This window comes from Ursus maritimus, unplaced genomic scaffold, assembly GCF_017311325.1.
Source record: "Ursus maritimus isolate PB19 unplaced genomic scaffold, ASM1731132v1 scaffold_19, whole genome shotgun sequence".
NCBI lineage: Eukaryota > Metazoa > Chordata > Mammalia > Carnivora > Ursidae > Ursus > Ursus maritimus.
The window spans coordinates 25,778,557-25,797,462 of NW_024424341.1; positions in this window are offsets into that span (position 1 = coordinate 25,778,557).

Consider the following 18,906-nt stretch of genomic DNA (forward strand, 5'->3'; position numbering starts at 1 on the left):
GATTGAGCCACTGCATGTCTACTCAGTATTACTGGTTAGGACTCTGAGTTAGCCACTCTGATGTTTAACTGCTTAACTCTCTGTAGAAAAGAGGGGTACCATATCTGTCAGAGGAATTTAAGAGACTTTGTCTTCCAAGCCCTGGAGCCCTTCTCACAGTTCAGTGAGGTGTGCATGGTGGGGACCCGTCACTGTCTGGATGAAAAAAACTCAGAGGCTGAGTGTCTTAAGAGGATAGCCTAGCGGGCGGTTTAAATCTGAATGTGAACTCCAGTGGGCAGGCAAGGCACCGCCACGGACGGGTGTTATTCAGTGGGAGGCGCGTGGATTGTAGGGAGACATTCTCTACTCCTCCCCTCCTGCCACCCGCCTGCCGCCTCAGGATGGCCGAGGACCCAGACAGAGGGAGGCCCCAGAACCGCCTCCATGCGTGCTGAGAGCTCAGCATTTGAGGGCCTGTACAAAGGGAGGGAATGGGCTGCACGCCTCCTCCTGACCTGGGCAGGCGTCTCCCTAATAATTGCAAGAGTGTGTAGAAAAGAGGGACAGGCTGAGTTGAGCTCCTTGCAGGAACTATTTCTTCTTCTTCTTCTTTTTTTTAAATTTTTTGTTTAAATTCAATTTAGAGAACATATACTGTATTATTAGTTTCAGAGGTAGAATTTCGTGATTCAGTTGCATATACCACCCAGTGCTCATTCCGTCAAGTGCCCTCTTTAATGCCCATCACCCAGTTACCCTCCCCCCACCTCCCCGACAGGAACTATTTCATGCATGAAATCTGCGGTCGCTGTGCGTGCTTGCTTCGTTGGCCGGTACGCGGACCACACGACTAAGAAGAACGTCTATAGGTGCCTGTGCCACCAGAGGCTCTGGTCACAGAAAAACCAGGGACTGGATTGTTGCCCTGATACTTCCTAGCTGTGTGACCTTGGGAAAATTACTTGGACTCTCTGGGCCATCATTTTCCTTGTGGGCAAAATAGAATTGCTCCTGGTACCCGTCTCCCAGGGCGTCGGGAGGGTGAAGTGAAGAGTGCAGGTAGAACATTTACTGCCTGGCACATAACTGTACGGATGCTGGTTGTGCAGTTACACTTAATGCTCTCTGATCCCCTCCCCCTGCAGCTAGATTTGAATAGAGTAAGACAGACCAGGACTAGTGACCATGCTTTGTAGTTCCCTGGCCTTCCTGTAAACCAGTGAAGTTTTGAATGGAAACCTATCCAGAGCACGTAGAGTATTGAAGAATCGTGGAGTCGAACTCCGCTCCAGAGGTCTGAACTGATCAGTCCCACTTGAGTTCAGTCTCCATACCTTCATTGCTGAGTCATGGCTGTCGTGCGCTGCCAAAGTCAATACGATGGGTCCAGTCCGGGCAGCTGGTTTCATGGCAGTTTGTCCCATGTGTCCTGTGTTTTCCATTTTCTGTGTATTTCAGAAGCTGTCCCATATGGTGAGGCCCTTCTTGGCCCTGACCGGCTGTGTGGGGGTTGTCCTGCTTTCAGCATTTAAGAGGCAGACCTTTTTGTTTTGAAACTTCCCATAAGAAATCAGAATGGTATCTTTACTTTTCGATAGAATGATAGCAGTGTTCCCTCTCTTCACAGTTTCTCTGGGCAATCTCCCTTTGATCTGATCTGAAATTTGATCTCGATTGCTTAGGAAAGTGTTGTTCCAGGGTGAAGTTTTTGGGATGTGGTTCATTCAATTTATTTTTGAAAAACTTGAAGTATCCTGGTATCTCAGTAGAGAGATGGGTGCTGCTGCCTCGTCCTGGTAACGATGGCCTTTCCCACGTTCTTGGTATATCCTCCCCACCCCACCCCCTCTCTTACACTCTCAGCTCCCAGACCAAGAATGTGAAGGATCCATGTGAGATGTTGCAGGATGAAGTAGATTTTGTCTTTCGGCAATGATAGGGTGATAGTCAATTCACATGGAATGTCTGCCGTTCTTTTGAAAGGTTAAAGGGCTCAGTACAGGACTCAAGCAAAGTCAGAACACATTTTTTTTTTTTTTTAAGTGTTTATGCCTTGCTAGGAATGGCAGACAGCTCTCTCATTTTTTTTCCCAGTGGGCTAAACAAACAAACAGTCCTCGTTGTGGGTAGATGGAAGAAGAGATCTTGAAAAGGCTATAGAGAAAGGTCATGGGGGTGGGTAAGCCGAGCACATTATGTAATGGGGGGGGGAGTGTGGGGGAAGAGGGACCAGAGAAATCTCTCTAGGAACTGGCTCATGTTCTGCATTGAGGAGTTGCTTCCTGAGAAGATTGATGACTCACACTCTCCAGGTTCAGGCCCTTCAGAGCAGGAAGGTCTCCACAAGGAAAAATGGGCATCTGGGGTGCCAATGCCAGCCGTGTGCAGCAACCGCCCAGGACAGCTCAGGTTTAGACAGGAAAGTGTTGCTCCCTTGAGGCCACCGCAGTGTCGCCAGGAGGGGCCTGGGATGCTGGGTAAGGAAGGGTGGATGTGTGTGCAGACGTGGTGGGAGGGGGGCAGTGGCCTGTATACCATCTGAGTCATGTGTCCCCGCGCATGCGCACGCACACACGCTGCTGCTGATAGGAGATTTGAAGGCCCCTCTAGGGCTTTGTGTTGTGCCTGAGGGCCATTTTCCTGGGCCTTGGTGATAAAGTGGAGCGAGCAGACATTTCTTGCTGTTGGCAACTTCTGCAGCATCGGGCAGCTTCCTAAGATGAATTGGCCACAGGGTCTTTGCCTCAGAGGGCTCTGTGACTGGAGCCTGGAAGAGAAAGAGCCAGATGTCTTGCTGTTTCACTCTCAGGTCCCGCGGCAGCTGTCAGGACTCCTGCATGATGTGTCGAAGGAAATGTAGTTATGGGAACACGGTGGAATGGACTGCTGCTGTGTCTCTTGGGCACCTGTTCTTAGAAAGCTTGGTCACAGCCTTAGTGGGACCGGAAACTGGCATGAATGATCGGATACCAGCAAAACTGGATACGGAGTTCTTGAGGGTCGCTGTGAGGGAGGATAACCTTTGAATGAGAAGAACTGTAGCTCTGGGGATAAAATCATAGCAGACAAGTATCCGGGAGATGGTTTGACCAACGGAGTTCAGCATTTAGAATTTACAGAGATGGCTTCGGTCTCCAAGCGAAAGAGCTCCTTCAGATTCCCAAGATGAAGAGACTTAGGAAGCATATACCAGGCATGGGTTGATTTAGTTCAGGGGCCCCTAAAAACTTCAATTAAAGAAAATTCTGGCCATTTATTGCCTAAAGTTAATTTTTTTTACAAGATCAAAACCCATGAAAACATAGGTCTTCCCACCTCCCCCACCAAAACCCCCAGAATTTTCCAGCTAAAATGGAGAAGTCCTTCCTAGAAGAGAGTAAACGTAGGGGCAGGAGGAGCATGTGTGGAACTGGTGATGGGGGCAGAGCCTGTGGTATGAGAGCTTGCCGGGACATGAACTCCGTGCCGGCAGCAGGCGTCTTGGCCTCTTTGATTCACTGCTCATCGCCATCCGTAGCCCTAGGACAATCCCCGTCATGTTGTAGCCACTCAGATACTTGAATGCATGGATGGACAAGTCTCCAGACAGGCTCTGACTGTGGGGTGCTAAGATGGAAAGGCTCTTGGTATAGGACTGTGCTTTCTAGGGCCCTGAGATTGGAGAGGTCAGCTGTTGGGTTGTGCCACCTGCCAGAAAGGCTAGGGTTGGTCTTGTAGAAGAGAAGGCAGTATTTAGATGTGAGGACGGGGAGCCCAGGGAAGTGAGCAGAGGATGGGATTGGCAAAGCTTTGATGGCTTGGTCCGGGGAACCTCTGGGATGGGTGGGGGGAGGGGGTGGGCGGCAGGGGGTGGTTGGAAAAAACTTGGAGCGCTCTCAGATACCCCTTTTAAGTATTCCTCGTCCTATGGCCAATGGAGGATGTTTTCTGGGGACATCTTCCCATGCCCTCTTCCCTGAACAAAAACAATATTAAGACCTCTACTCCCCTTAATCGGAGTGTGTTAAGTAAAGGCAAATCACGTTTTAAGATTATATGCTAATCTCCGTCCCAGCCATTGGTATTCCTTTGCCTTTTTAAAAGAAAGGCTCATTAAAGCAAAAGGGGAGTATTCACATAACTCCCTAGGGATATACAGCTGCGCTTGGGTAGGGTCCCAAGTGAGCTTCCGCTGTAATGGAGAGACTGCTCCAGAGCCACCCCGCTCTCACCAGGGCGTGATCCCACATCCGTGGGAGGCATGGAGAATATTCTCGGTTCACGCGGAGGTTACAGAGTGGCTGTAAATGGACATTCATATAGAAGAAGAGGAAATTACTGTAGTCAGGGCTCTGGTGCAAGGGCTTTAAAAGAAGGCCATAAATTAGTCATAAGCGCTAAGGAAGATGGGATTCTATTTCTAGGGCTGGTTTATTTTGAGGAGGCATCAGGAGAAGCCATAGGTAAAGAGAAACTGGTCAAGTAGCAGAAAGATTCTGACTCCTGGGCAGTTCAGCTAACTGTTTTGCCAGAATTCAGCTTCTCTTGGACTTTGAATATTCCAGGTGATGTGTTTGTCAAGTAGGAGGCCTAACGAGAGCCCTTGGTGGGAGGTTGGGTTATTTATTTATTAACGACTTCACCCGGTTGAAAGTCGCGCTTTGGACGTGCACACTGAAATTGTGTGTTTAGATCATGTTGAGCAGTCCTGGTTACCCCTACCCAAAACATTCTGACATGATACTTCATGCTGACTGTTATCATAAAGGAAACGGGCCAGACGGGGAGCGCGTGGACAAACGTGGAGGGTTGGTAGGCTCCGGAGAACGAAGAGCATATGGTTATGGCGGGTTAGGAGGACAGAAGGCCAGACTCGTGATGGAAAGAAAGCTGTGGGAGACTGGAGAAGGAGGCCCCTGGTGGGATCCTCATCTGCATAGTAAGTGAGAAGAATATTCTTTGCATAGAGGCCAATGTGAAGCACAAATGCATTTAATTGCTCTGCAGCGGAACGTTTCCCCCCTCACCGTCAGTCCAGTCTTCGTGTGAGATGTTCTTCAAGGCGCCATGCCTCAGTTTGGTCAACAGTGGCCTGTACCTGTGTGGTTTGTAAAACCTAGTCCTGGAAAGCTGGCTCCTGTGGAGGCGTTGGGCAATTGGGTCCGGCCGGCAGCCAGCTTCTGATGTGGTTTGCTGCCTGGCTCACACCTCTTAGGTGCTGGCGAGATGGCAAGATCCAATGGCCCCAGGCTACCACGGAGGTGGGCAAGATGCCACCACCTTCCAGAGCCTTTCTCCTCTCTTTGTCTTCAGGAGCCCAATGGGCACAGGCCCTGGTTTTCCAGTTCCTTATGCTGGCTGCGTGGCATCACAGTGAGGCTTCAGGCCGGCCCACCTGTGGGATCCGTTGGGTGAGTTTGGGTGAGGTTGGCCTGGCCTGGCCCTGTCCATTTGATAAAAGGAGCTATAGATCTGGCGATTCTGCCCTATAGAGGTTTTGTTTTTGTTTTTTTTTTTAGTCCAGTATCTCCTATTAGATTAAAAAAAAATGCCGTATACATACATTCTTTGTTTACTGTTTCTCTGTTGTTCCTATGGCTTATTGTGGGTATTTGTGTATCTCAAACATAGTAGGCTAGTATGGGAGGTTTTTTTCTGTCTACTGCTAAGACGTCCCACTGAGCGCTACCCACAAGACACAACTTGCTTATGGCATCGAGGACCTTCGGCTCTAATTTTTAATGACGGGGAAAGTGAGGACTCAGCTGGCTCACAGAGCCTAGAGGGGAGGCTGTGCAGACCCTGTGGAGGACAGTTCATCCTGACATTCAGGAACATTCCTGCTTCTGTGTGCTCATTGTCTCTGTCTCCTCTTCTCCAGATGGGTTGTACTCATTTCCTACTGATGCTTTAACGAATTACCATGAACTTGGTGGCTTAAAGCAACATAGATTAATTGTCTAACAGTTCTGGAGCCCAGCAATTGGAAATCACTTCCACTGGGCTAAAGTCAAGGTGTTGCCAGGGCTCCTTCCTTCTGGAAACTCGGAGGGGAGAATCTGTTTCCTTGCATTTTCTGGATTCTGGCACCCACCCATATTCCTTGGCTCACAATCACTTTATCCATTATATCACATCTTGCTCCCATCATCATGTCTACTTCTCTCTGACTCTTCTTTTATATCCTCTTTTTTTCTTTTTTCTTTCAATCTTGTTCTCTTGAGCTATAGGGACCCCTGTGATGACATCAGGCCCACCTGATACTCTTTCACCAGATCCTTGGCTTTATCCCATCTGCAGAGTCTCATTTGCCATATGAGGTGACACATTCACAAGTTCCCGATATTAGGACCTGGATCTTGAGGGGCTGTCAGCATAGGGGTCCTGTGGAGGAATTAGTGCAATTGACAGAGAAGGAAAGCCCCATGTGGGCCTGGAGTTGGGTGGCTAGGGGAGCTAAAGCTAACCCGAGTGTTCCTGTGAAAGCCTGAAGCAGTGTACCTGTTCGGGAAAAGGATTTTTCCTTGGGAAGGAGGGGAAGGCTTTGAGGGGAAATTTGGTAGCCTCTCTCCTCCCCAAATAATGTGATAGTGTTTTGTTAAATTGTAATGTAGTGAGGCGCCAAGAGTAGTCCTTGAGGGAGAAAGAGAGCGTTTATAAAGGTTTCCTGAGGAAGAATCCAGGCGTTGTAAGAGTAAGAGCAAAGTTTCAGGGGAGTCTGACGGCACTTGAGAGGTCAGCTGCAGGGTACAAACAGGCAACCCGCACTGGCGGGTGGGATGGCGGCCTCCTCTCTGCGCTCCTTGTACAGCTTCTTGGCCAGGCGCCTTCTCTACCTGCGCGACGGGCCTGTGATATGTTGTCAGGAATGGTTCCTGTGTGCCCAGGTGGAATGTCCAGTCACTGGATAACGACTTTTTTTGGCAGCCTCAGAGAAGAGCGTATTCATAGCGTGGGGATATGTTTCTAGAACCATCAAGGATACATTTTCTACCAGAAGTGCTCTTGCAAATGATATTTCATTCTTTGGCCGGCCCCTGGAACTATTAGTTTGAACTCTGGAATTGCCTGTTTTAGATTGGAGTAATTAAACATTATGGAGGAATGTGTTTGGTTCTAGGTAAGGATCTTAAAGGCACGGTTTTTGGAACAAGTGGAAGTAGTTGGTTGCCCTCCTACATGCCAGGATCTCAAAACTTGAGAGAAAAGTGATTTTTATCACGTTCCTCCTTTTTTATATCCAGTTGCCAAGATTATGAAAAAAGAGGTTCCAAGAAGCACTTTGGGATGGAGGCCAGTTGCTGCCGCCGCTCGTGGCCCCCGTCAGATGTCGGCCACAGGCGTAGGTCCCTGTCCCGGTGCAGAGGCGGAACTGAGATGGGGTTGAACAGGGAGGGCTGTGACACGCTCCGCCTGTTCTTCGTCGTACCTATTCCACGAGGTGGGGTGGGGTGGCAGAACTGAGATCAAGTTCTCAGTCGGCCGTGACCGCAAAGTCTAGTTGAGAAGACTCTGCTTCTTCACGCGCATCGGTTTTAAGTGGCTCTGGCTTTGGTTGGAGCTTGAATGTGCTCTGTGCTTGATGAGCTGATAGCGCTCGTTTCTGTAAAGACAGCGTTTGGATACCGGTGGAAGAGGCTTCCTCCTCCTCGGGCTGCGAGGCAGCAGTTGGCGTCTGCTCGGTGATGGAGACCCACCCGGTGTCCCCGGGATTTGTGTGGAACACCCGGTGAACACCACAAAAGAGCAGCCCGCCGAACTGAGTTAAAGGGCGCCTTAATTCTCCATGCGCTCCCCCAGCACTATTTTGGGGGGTTAGCTTCAGTCTTAACCCATCAGGGGACTTGGGATATGAAAGTGTTCAGTGTTAGCCGCTTGATTTGAATGCCCCCTTGATTGGAGTAGAGCCTGGGTGCCGGACAGTCCGGCCTTCGAGGGGGGTGGTTTCCGAAGACGGACACGGAGCCCGTTGGCCGACCCGAGACTTCCGGCTGCCAGCTCAGTCCTTTCATGAGGTGTCTAGAGTCTGCTCCCCCGAGAGGAGGAGGCCGACTTGAGGTGACCTGGTTCTGCAGGTCAGCAGGGGAGGTTCTGCCTCGGGGCGATGTGCCGAGCGCTCTGATAATGCAGCATTTTTGCTTTAATGCATCTTAAATGTGGATTATACTATTAATTACTGCTGGACAAAAAGGGATTAGTGCAGCTGGCCTGCCTTCCCCTCTGCACTTTTACACTTCCCCCTTGCTAGGGAATGGCCAAAGGGCAGGAGGTTTTCCTGTCATCTGTCTTTTGTTTTAGCAGCAGTGGCTGCTAAACCTTCTGGGGCTCACCAAGACGGGAATGAATGGGGCACAGTGCTGAGCCTGGAACTCCATTTGGCACACGGGCAAGCAATGGGAGTGGGGCTGTTTCCTTTCCCAGAGTTGGGCGTTCTTCGCCAGGCTCTGAGGGTGTCTGGATGGCTCTTGCCAGCGGGGAGAGTCGCCCTGCAGCCTCTTAACTCTCAGAATGCCTTGCGAAGTACTCCTTTCTCAAGGGGCTGCGCTTCCCTCAGTGCTTTTAATCCAAGTCCCAGGGTGCTTTGTCCCTTTAAGAGTTTCTTAATGATCAAGTGAGGAGCAGAGGATGACTCTGACTTCTGCTGCTGGTCACCTCCTGCCCCAGTCCCAGGGTGGAATTTTGGTAACCAGCCCTGAGCTAATTTCTTGTAATTGGAGACATTCTGAGTTCCTAAGCTTTAGTACCACCTTATCCTTGCATATATAGTATGGTCTAGATCTTAAGCGATTACATCATATAATATGTATTATATAATATATATTATACGTTATATTAGTGAATACTTCTTATATCTTCCCCGTATTCAAACTAGTAGGCTAATTTTTCATCCGTATGGAATATTTTTCTAAATAGATGAGGCTTTAAATAACATTTCTCTAGTAATACTCCCAGGAGTACATAACTTGGTAGTGTTTGCAGTTACATATACAGTGTTTTCTGGTGTGTGTGCAGGCAGGTGGCTGTTTGCTGGCGTCCTTCATTATATGGTAACAGAATATATGGAATTTCCCAGTTGCAGAAATTAGAAAGTAGGAAACAGATTAAGGAGTTTTTTCTTTTTTAAGAAACTCGGCATTGCAAAATTGGTGGGAAGGACAGTGGCATAATGTTTATAATCACAAGTTAATTGTATTAATTTGGGATTATAACTCATTTCAAGTAACAGTGGAGAAGTTTGCAACAACCAGGAGGCACAATCTTAGGAACATTCCTAAGATGGGAAAGGCTCGTTGAGGGTGAAACTGGGAATTCTGCCACCTTCTCGGCTGCACATTCATGAATTCAGGTTTCAAAATGGTGGTCTGGTTGAAACCTGATGAAACTTTTTTTTTTTTTTGGATACTTCCTTTTCCTTGAAGCTCTTAATTCTTCTGAACTTGGAGGTCACAGAATTAGAAATTATTTTTTCCTCCTCCCTTCTGTAGCCACAGATGTTTATCATTTTGGAGCCAAGTCTTGCTCAATGAAACTAATCTCTAAATTTCATCAAAGAAAGTATGGAAATTTACTTGGTTATATACTTACACAGTCTATCTGGGATGGTTTAATTCCATTTATTGAGAGATGGCATTGCTTTTTAAATGAATTTTTAAAGAGGCAATACATGCCCGTAATAAAATTTTCAAAAGGTACAGAGGAGACTTCCTCTCCCTCTCTTCCTGTGCAGTGAGCCCCGCAATCACTCAGTTCCCCAGGATCACATCACCTGCTGTTGTATCCCTTCTAGAAAGTATATATTTGGAGAGGGCTGTCACAGCAATATAAAATACTTTTTTCACTACTTAAGTAGTGTTTTCTGCCTAAAATATTTTTTTCCCTTTGTCAGAGTTTCTTCATCTTCTTTCAGAGATGTTTTTATCCTCTATAGAACACTTAATATTAAAACCATTAAGGAAATCTAGTTACTTGGGAATTTAAAAACATGCTTCTGAATCATTCGGGTCAAAGAGGAGATGAAATTATTGCTACGGAATCATTGGGAAATATTGCGAACTCTGGATACCTGAATGTCTGGGTTATTGCCAAAGTTATACTCAGGGGCACATTCATAGCTTTAAATCCTTTCGTTATTACATAAGAGAAAATGAAAATAAGTGAATTAAGTATTCAAGTCAAAGTTGGAAAGACTAAAACAAGCCTAATGAGATGCAAGTAATATTAACAAATTAAATAGCAGACAAAAATATTGAAGTGTAAATCTGAGAGCTATGTATTCGGGAGAAAAAAACTCAAGGAAATAGAGCAGACCACTCTCATGCCTCATTAAAAAAAGAGAAGACCCAACTACACAGAACTAAAAATGAGTTTATGGGATGGAAAAAAAGAGTAGCAAATTATAAGTTATATTTGAAGTAATTATTTTATAACAAAAATAAAGTAACTTAAAATACAACAATTTTGAAAATCTCAGTTGACATGGCTATTCTAGGGAAATGACTCACAAGTCTGAAACTTGAAACAAGGAACTAGAGAAGAAACTGAACATTTATTTAAAAAAAAAAAACTTTCAAAAAGAACTCTGGATGCAAGCAGTTTAATGGATGAGTTCTTTTAAACTTTGGGGGACAAAGTAATTGCCTGCTAAACTGTTTCGGAGCGTAGAAAAAGAGATAAAGCATTCCAGTTTTTTTTTGTTTTTTGTTTTTTTTTTTTACAAAGCTAGCTTACTCTGGGAACCCAACATCATTATACAGATGACACAAAGAGAAGGCCGAGGACTGAGCTCAGGCATGAGTATAGGTGCAAAAACACCGTATAAAACAGTTGCAGATTGAATTCAGTGGCATTTTGAAAGAATCATGACCACATACGGTTTATCCCAGAATTGTAAGAAGGGCTTAACATTAGAATGTCTATTCTTCAATGCATCACCTAAGTAGAACAAAGAAGAAAAACATTATACACAGACACACACACACACACACACACACATATATATTTAAAAAAAAAGACATTTGGTAATTTTCTGCTCTTATTTCTAGTTTGCTTAGATTTAAAAAACAAAACAAAAACCTATGAAGAGATTGCATTAACTTGACGAAGAAATCAGCAACTCCAGTGCTCCCAGCTAGAAACTCGCTGATGAAAGGTGAGAGGCAGCAGAATGAAACTGGAACAAAATTGCCCAGGGTACTCATTTCATTTTTCCTGCCTTATTGAATTGGCCAGAATGTACAAACCAAAGTCAAATAATAGTGAAAAAGAAACAAAAATCATTTGCACATGTTGTTGTCTTCCTACATTTAAATCGAATTAAGCGTAGAGTTCAGTTACAAAGCAAAATTTCAAAGATCATTAGCTTTCTCACATCCCAGGAAAACTCAGTTAGAAAACATTATAGAGCCCACTCAATGCAGTGGAATCAAATAGAAACGTGTTTGGTAAAGGTGGCATTTCAAATAAGTGAGAGGAATTAAAATAATAAAAGCTCACATTTTTCAGTAACTTCTAAGTGCCAGGAGTTATGCTGAACACTCTCACAGGAACTTAGGTCATTTGATCTATGCAAGAACTGTATGAGGTAGACACTATGAATAGTTCCATTCACTTGTGTTCAGAGAGTTTAAGTAACTTGCCCAGAGTCACTCAGACTTGCACACTGATCTGATTGACAGCAAAGCCATTGGTCTCTGACACCGTGCTTTATTGCCTGTAGTATTACGCAATATTGCATATTATGGAAGAAACTGTTGTAGCATAGTTAGATAACCAAATAGGGAAAAAATTAGGATGGAGCCATTCCTCACAGCATATATTACCATAAATTCCAGATAAATTAGAGAGGTAAAAGGAAAACTGAAATCATGAAAGAGCTACAAGAAAGTATAGGTTAATATTAATCTTAATGTGGGACAGGGAGAGATATTAGACCTAATTATTCTAGTGAAGAAATCATAACAGAAAAGACCGATTTACTACATTAAAAAAAATTTCTCTGTGCTGGACACAGCAAATTTAAAGGCATAGGACAAACCAGGAAAAGATGTTGAAAGTACTTACAGTTGACAGAGTTTGTGCTGAATGTCCTTAACATGTAAAGAGCTCTTTAAATCAGTGATACACAGTGATACACAAAGTAGAAAAATGAGCAAAGTGGGGAGCCTGGCTGGCTTATTAGATAGAGCACGTGACTCTTGATCTCAGGGTCAGGAGTTCACGCCCCATGTTGGGGGTAGAGATTACTTAAAAATAAAAATCTTAGGACGCCTGGGTGGCTCAGTCGGTTACGTGTCTGCCTTTGGCTTGGGTCATGATCTCAGGGTCCTGGGATTAAGCCGGCATCAGGCTCTCTGCTCAGCGGGGAGCCTGCTTCTCCCTCTCCCTCTGTCTGCTGCTCCCCCTGCTTGTGCTCTTTCTCTCTCTGTCAAATAAATAAAATCTTAAAACATTTTTTTTTAGAAAATAAAAATCTTAAAAATGAAAATTGAGCAAAGAATATGAATGGGCAAGAAAAATATGAATGGATAAATAACTCATATGAAGGATAAATTCAGGTTGCCCATTCCATTTGAAGAGTCAAGTCGATAGCTCCTTGTTTTAGCTTACTTGATGACCAGTAAGGTTGAGTTTTTTTAGTGTTTTTTTCAACCAAGAATTTTATCTTTCAACAAAGAATTTATTAGAAAGCAAATACCCTGTCATGGTAGAGGGATAGAAAAGTTGGTGCACGCTTCCTGGAGAGTGGTTTGGCAGTATGTGTTAAGAAGCTTTAAAATGAGGTGTATTTAAATTTGTACATTTTCTCACCATAAATTTCTGGTTCTTCTTACTCTGTCCTGCCTTTCCTTTTTTACTATAGCCTGTGCTACCTAACAAAACACTGTATAGTTTTTTAAAAGATTTTATTATTCATATTATTAGGCACCAGTTGGGGTGCGGGAGAGGCAGAGGGGGAGGGTGGGGACAGGCCGACTCTGCACTGAGCTCAGTCTCAACGACCCCGAGATCATGACCTGAGCTGAAATCAAGAGTTGGTTGCTTAACTGAGCCACCCAGGTGCCCCTAAAATACTGTGTCTACCTCTCGTAACTTCGATTGCCTCCCCTGCTGGAATATCAGCCTCGCAAGGCCAGGGATCTTGGTGTGTTTTTTTACTAAATGTTCCTTAATTTCTAGAATAGGACTGGTAACCCAGCCCCTTCATTTATAATAAAGAAATCATCAGTTGTACAAAAGAAATTTATAAATAAAGACTTTATCATAGACATTTGTACGAGTGAAAAGTGGAAACATTCTACCTCTCTCACAGGGGATTGATTTAGACTTTGGTGCGTCCGTGTGGCAGATTCTTGCGTGGCTACTTAAAACTCCTGTCTCCTGGTTATGGATGTGGGAAGACAGTGATGTTAAATTAAAGGAGGCTGTGTGTACCCTAGCACTTCAACTTGATTTTTAAAATATGGAGAGGCTAAAGAATACATAGAATATTAACGGAGTGGTTATTCCCAGGTGGTAGAAGTGCAGATTACTTTTTAATATTTTGTATTCTGAACTCTGAGGAATGAACACCTGTCACTCCCATAATCAAATACACATATGTATAAAAGTTGAGAGTGTAGAATCACTTGAATAACATTGGTCTACAGCCACTGTGAAGACTTTCAGAGATTATTCAATCTCGAGAATTAGCAAGAGCCTTATTTTTAAAAAAAGCTAGCAAGAATGCTTCACCAAATGTCCTTAGGCTACTTAGTCTTAAATATTTATGATCTCTAAGTGTCCGGAGGGTGTGTGTGTAAAAATCATGGAAGTCTTCGTCAGTGATGGGCAAGCTCGTGAAATCCTGGAGATTCGAGAACACCTCTGCCCAGGTTAGGTTTCTTGATGGAAATGGTCTGTTCTCTTCCTGGTGTGTCCTAGAATTTCAAAGTAAACTTAGGTTGTGCCTCAGCATAAGCTGGGAATGAGGATTTTCTGTTCTCGCATTAACCACGAGGCACACTACCTATTGTAACCCATCGCTGTGCGGAAGGACTTAGGGGGACAGGTGTGAGAGAAGCTGCCAAGTTAGAGGGTGGAATGTCAAGGGGACGATGGGCCGCCACAGGGCGTTAATGAACAGCAGCATGTCAAAAGAGAAGGCCGGAGTTATACCAAGGGGATTTTCCCGGCCAGCAAATCAGAAGTATGTTCAGCATGTTTGGGCTGAAATTTCCCAGATTCCTGGACTCATGTGGCATCTCGACCAGCATTTGAATTCTGTCTGTGCTACTTTATGACTGTGGGTCTCAGTTTCTTTTTCCGTAAAAGGAGGTTAGACTAGATCGTCTCCCAGCTCTCCTTTTAGATCTGACCTTCTAAAGGAATCTGATGTCTTTTTATTTTAAGGCTTGCGTTTCTCTCTCTCTCTTTTTTTTTAGTTTAAAAGTTTACTTATTTTTAAATTATCTCTATACCCTACGTGGGACTCGAACTCATGACCCCAAGATCTAGAATTGCATGCTTTCCCAACTGAGCCAGCCAGGCACCCCATTACGGCATGCGTTTTAGGTTATCTGTGTGTTATCCGTGGTGACGGAGAGGCCCAGCGAGTGCTGTCACTTAATAGCTCTGAGGAGCGAAACGTAAGCTGGCTAGCTCAAGTCCCATGGTGAGGGGAGAGGCTACTGTGACCGGGGTGTCTGGCCTCAGTGGGAATCCCAGCCCTGCCGCTTATTCGCCCAAACCTTCTCCTTTTCATTTGTGAAATGGAAGGGCGAGTGTTAGCTTTCTCTTGCTGCATAACATATTTCCCCTAAACGGAGCGGCTTCACACAACAAACATTTATTATCCCGCAGTTTCTGTGGATCAGGAATCTGCATGGGACTGAGCTGGGCCCTCTGTCTCAGGATCTGTCATGAGGCCCAGTGACGGCGTCGGGCTGCACTCTGACCTGAGGTCTCGGCCGGGGAAGGACCTCGTCTGAGCTCCTTCACATGGTTGTTGGCAGGATGCAGTTCCTCCGGGGCTGTCAGATGGACGGCCTGTGCTCCTCGCTGGCGGGAGGCTGCCTTCAGCTTCTTGCCACGTGGGCCTCTCCTTGGAGCAGCACACAGCGTGGCACGTAGGCTCCATCAGGGAGACGGGAAGGGGGTGCGGCAAACGGAAACTTACAGTCTCTTTGTAACCTCATCTCGGAAGTGACTTGCTCTCTTCGTAGACTCTCAGAAGTGAGTCACTGTGCACAGCCCACACTGACAGGGAGGGCGTTACACCGCTATGTGAATATTAGGAGGTGGGATCCGAGGGGCCTGCCCACCAGGGTTGTAAGGACTGAGAGAGGTGACAGTTTGTTGAAGGGTCGGGAACTTCCCTCTTAGAAGCTCAGTATTAGCTCCTGCTCCCCACCCCTACCTCTGGTTTAAGGACAGTCTTTGGGGTTGAGCGAAGCCTGCAGGAGTGGGCTGGAGGGTGGAGAGGGTCTCATTCCACCGTCTCATGACCCTGCGGTGTCCCCAGTGAAGCCCTGAAGGGTGTGTTGGCCGGCCGGTTAGACTCACGGCTCCTCGCCCCGAGTCTGCTGGGTGTGGCCTGTCTAGCGTAATTTGAGAGGGAAATGGGCGTTTGGCCGATGAACACGTCCAGTGTGTTTCCGTGGGTTAGGCAGCTATTTAGGGAAACGCCCGGGAGCTCCTTGGGAGCCCGCGGGTTGAAACAGCACAGCCTCCCGAGGTTGCTCCCCTCATGGTGTCCGAATGCCACCACCTGCGAAGGCGAGGAGGTCGGCCTGGTACAGCCTCTGGTCGGGGACGCTCCACTGGAGAGAGCCGGGTGCCAGACGTTGCCACAACCCTCGGAAATGAGTAAGAAAGAAAATGTAAAAGCAGCGACCTCCCCCTAGAACAAGCCGAGCTTTGTGCGGAACAGGCTCCAAATGTGAAAAGACCATTGTTCCCGGATGGCTTTTTAATTAATGCTCACCACTCACACCCATCAGCTCGCCAAGAAGAGCCGCCTCCTTCCTTCCTCTCTCCACGTGCTCCTGGCCTCCTGCTCCTCTCCCTGTTGCCTTGGGGACAGGTGGAAGGACCCTCGGGGGCGGGAGGATGCCAGCAAACAGTGTGGACAGAGGGTGGTTTCCCCTTCTCTCCTGCCCGGGATACTTCATGCGGGCAGCCCTCCACCTGTTGGAACGTGGCCCTCTGCATTTCCAGGCTCAGGAGCCAGGCCTGTGCACTGGGGGCTTCTGGAGCAAAAATCCTGGCCTCCGCCGGTTCAGTTCTCCCTTGCAGGCCATTTGCACACTTTCTCTCGCCTGAGGCAGGACTCGGGACTGCTTTCAGTGCATTTTAGTTTCCCCTCGGCTGTACTGCTCTTTGAGCCGTATCTGGATGGATGAGCCTGCAGCAGTATCTGGTAGTTGAGTGTCGCTTTCTGGAGCAAATCCTGTGCTCCTCCGTTTAGGGCCGATGTCCATGCAGGGGAAGGGGCTGATGTGGGAGCTGCTGCTGGGATGAGGTGTTCGGTGGGCTTAGCTGAGAATCGGGCCCCAACATTTTATCTTCCGTGGAGAAGTGTTTCTTCTGTTTATAGCAGCTCCCAAAGTGGTGGGTTCGGCCTGAGTCTCCTTGTGTCTCAGCCTCCCGGAGGCACAGCCTCGGCGGATGATTCTCTGTAACTTTGTGTGTATAGGATACAGGCGTCTTGTGTGACGAGGGCAGAAATCGTTCAGTGTGATCTTGAGTTCAGAATGGGATCCGTGACCGTTGAGAACACACCGCCACAGAGACGTGATGTGGCTGCCACAGGGTTAACTACATAGCGTCGTGAATGCTCAAGTTAGAGGGTTGCGAGGATTTTAAATTAAGAAACCCCAGGGGTCTAGTTGAGTGGTGGACAGCCCTGGAGAGATCTGATTGACCAGATAAGTTGTACAGGATTCCTTGAAAATCTGTTCGTTCCAGGCCCAGCCAGCTTAACTTCTTGACATGTCACCCAAATAGAATTGTAAATGCCGTGGGAAAGAATCTTGAAGTAGGGGTGGGTTCTGTGAAGTCTGTGAGTGGGAAAAACAAGCCTGAGTTATTACAGCAAGGCCAGAGTAGAGTTCTGTTTTAGGTTCTCAGCAGCAGAGGAGGCCAAGGGCCTTCGGTCACTGTCATTTGGTAGCCACCGGCCACATGTGGCTGGTCCACGTGGAGCTGTGCTGTAAGGGGAACGTACCCCAGGTATCCAGGGTTTAGTATGAAAACAAGGGGGAGATATCCTAATACATTTGAGATGGATTACATTTGAAAGAAGATTTTAGCCATATTGGATTACATTCAAAAAATTATAATTGCAGCTGTTCCTCCACCCTCCCCCCATTTTTTAAATGTGGCTACTAAGACATTTTTTTTCTTGCCTAAATTTTTAAGAAATTTTTATTTAAATTCAACTTAGTTAACATAGAGGCTACTAAGAAATTTTAAGATTATAGGGGCATCTGGGTGGCGCAGTCGTTAAGCGTCTGCCTTTGGCTCAGGACGTGATCCCAGCATTCTGGGATCGAGCCCCACATCGGGCTCCTCCGCTGGGAGTCTGCTTCTTCCTCTCCCACTCCCCCTGCTTGTATTAGCTCTCTCGCTGGCTGTCTCTCTCTGTCAAATAAATAAATAAAATCTTAAAAAAAAAAAATTTTAAGATTATATATGTGACTCCCATTTTAAAGATTTTATTTTTTAAGTAATTTCTATACCCAACATGGGGCTGGAACTCAACCTTGAGATGAAGAGTTGCCCGCTCCACTGACCCTGTGGCTCCCGTTTTAGATGAAGGATGGCTGAACAAGGGAGACCCCAAGATGTGCTCATTGTCGTTCTTGGTCGGGAGTCCTGTGATGAATGCTGTGGGAGGCCATCTGTGTTTGCGTTTCACATTCACTCACCCTGGACAGAAATTTGTCAGTCTGTGTCCCTCCGGCCATGTTCTGACTGTAAAGTGATGGGACAGCTGCCACGGCTCGGAGAACGAGTTGCCCCACATTCTTGGGGAGGCACGAGTGCCATTAGATGCGCAGGGACTTGGGGGGGGGGTTCACCATGGCAAAGCCCTGGGGGTGGGGCGGGGAAGCATTATTGCTCAAGTGCTGGTAGCCCTCCCGGGTAAAGAACTCTTACCCAATGGAGGGACCTTTAGGGGATGACTACTCTTGCTCAAATGGACCTCTGGACCCTCTAAGTCCAATTGTTTCAGGCCCACGGGCAAGACAGCCATTTACTTCTTCAGTGGTGGTAAGGCCTTACCCCACCGTCATCGATGGGCGCCGTAGAGGAGTTGCACATGGAGCCTGTTGGTGAAGAACGTATGCCTTTATATAGGGCAAAGTTAGGTTTGTGTTGGCGATTTTCTTTCCTAGGTTGGTTTGGGAGCGTCCCTTTTAGAGCAGGGCCCTACTGTTCTCTTTCAGTAGCACCGGATCTTGCCCTCATGCACAGAGAGAGGTGGGGAGGCTTTCTTGGCTGCAAGGAATGGTTTTTACCAAAGGGTCAAGGGTTCACCGTACGAGTTGTCAGTAGTAATAACTAGAGGGCTAGCAAAACGAGATCGACTCTAAGTTGCTTTTCAGTGTGTTTTTCTTGTGATCCTGCATCCAGAGTACTGGTTAAACCAGTCTGTATCTGGCTGATTATTATCAATAAAGTAAACTTAACTCCGTGGCCAGAAACCGTCTCTAGCAGCCAACAGCTTAGGTTTACCAGGTGAAACTGTCATAGTGACTGTGCCTTGCTTTACACGGAGGGCAGTGCCTCTTCATGTGAGAAGTTGGGACTGTTTCTGCATGGGGGGGTAGGGGTGGGGAGAGGACGCGAGTCCCCCACCCCTCGTGTATACTCACAGCCAGTTATGAATGTTGTTACGAGCTTGGTCTCTTTCCACAGAGAGTTGATGGATCGTTGTTAGCGTATTGGTACTTGAGAATGAAT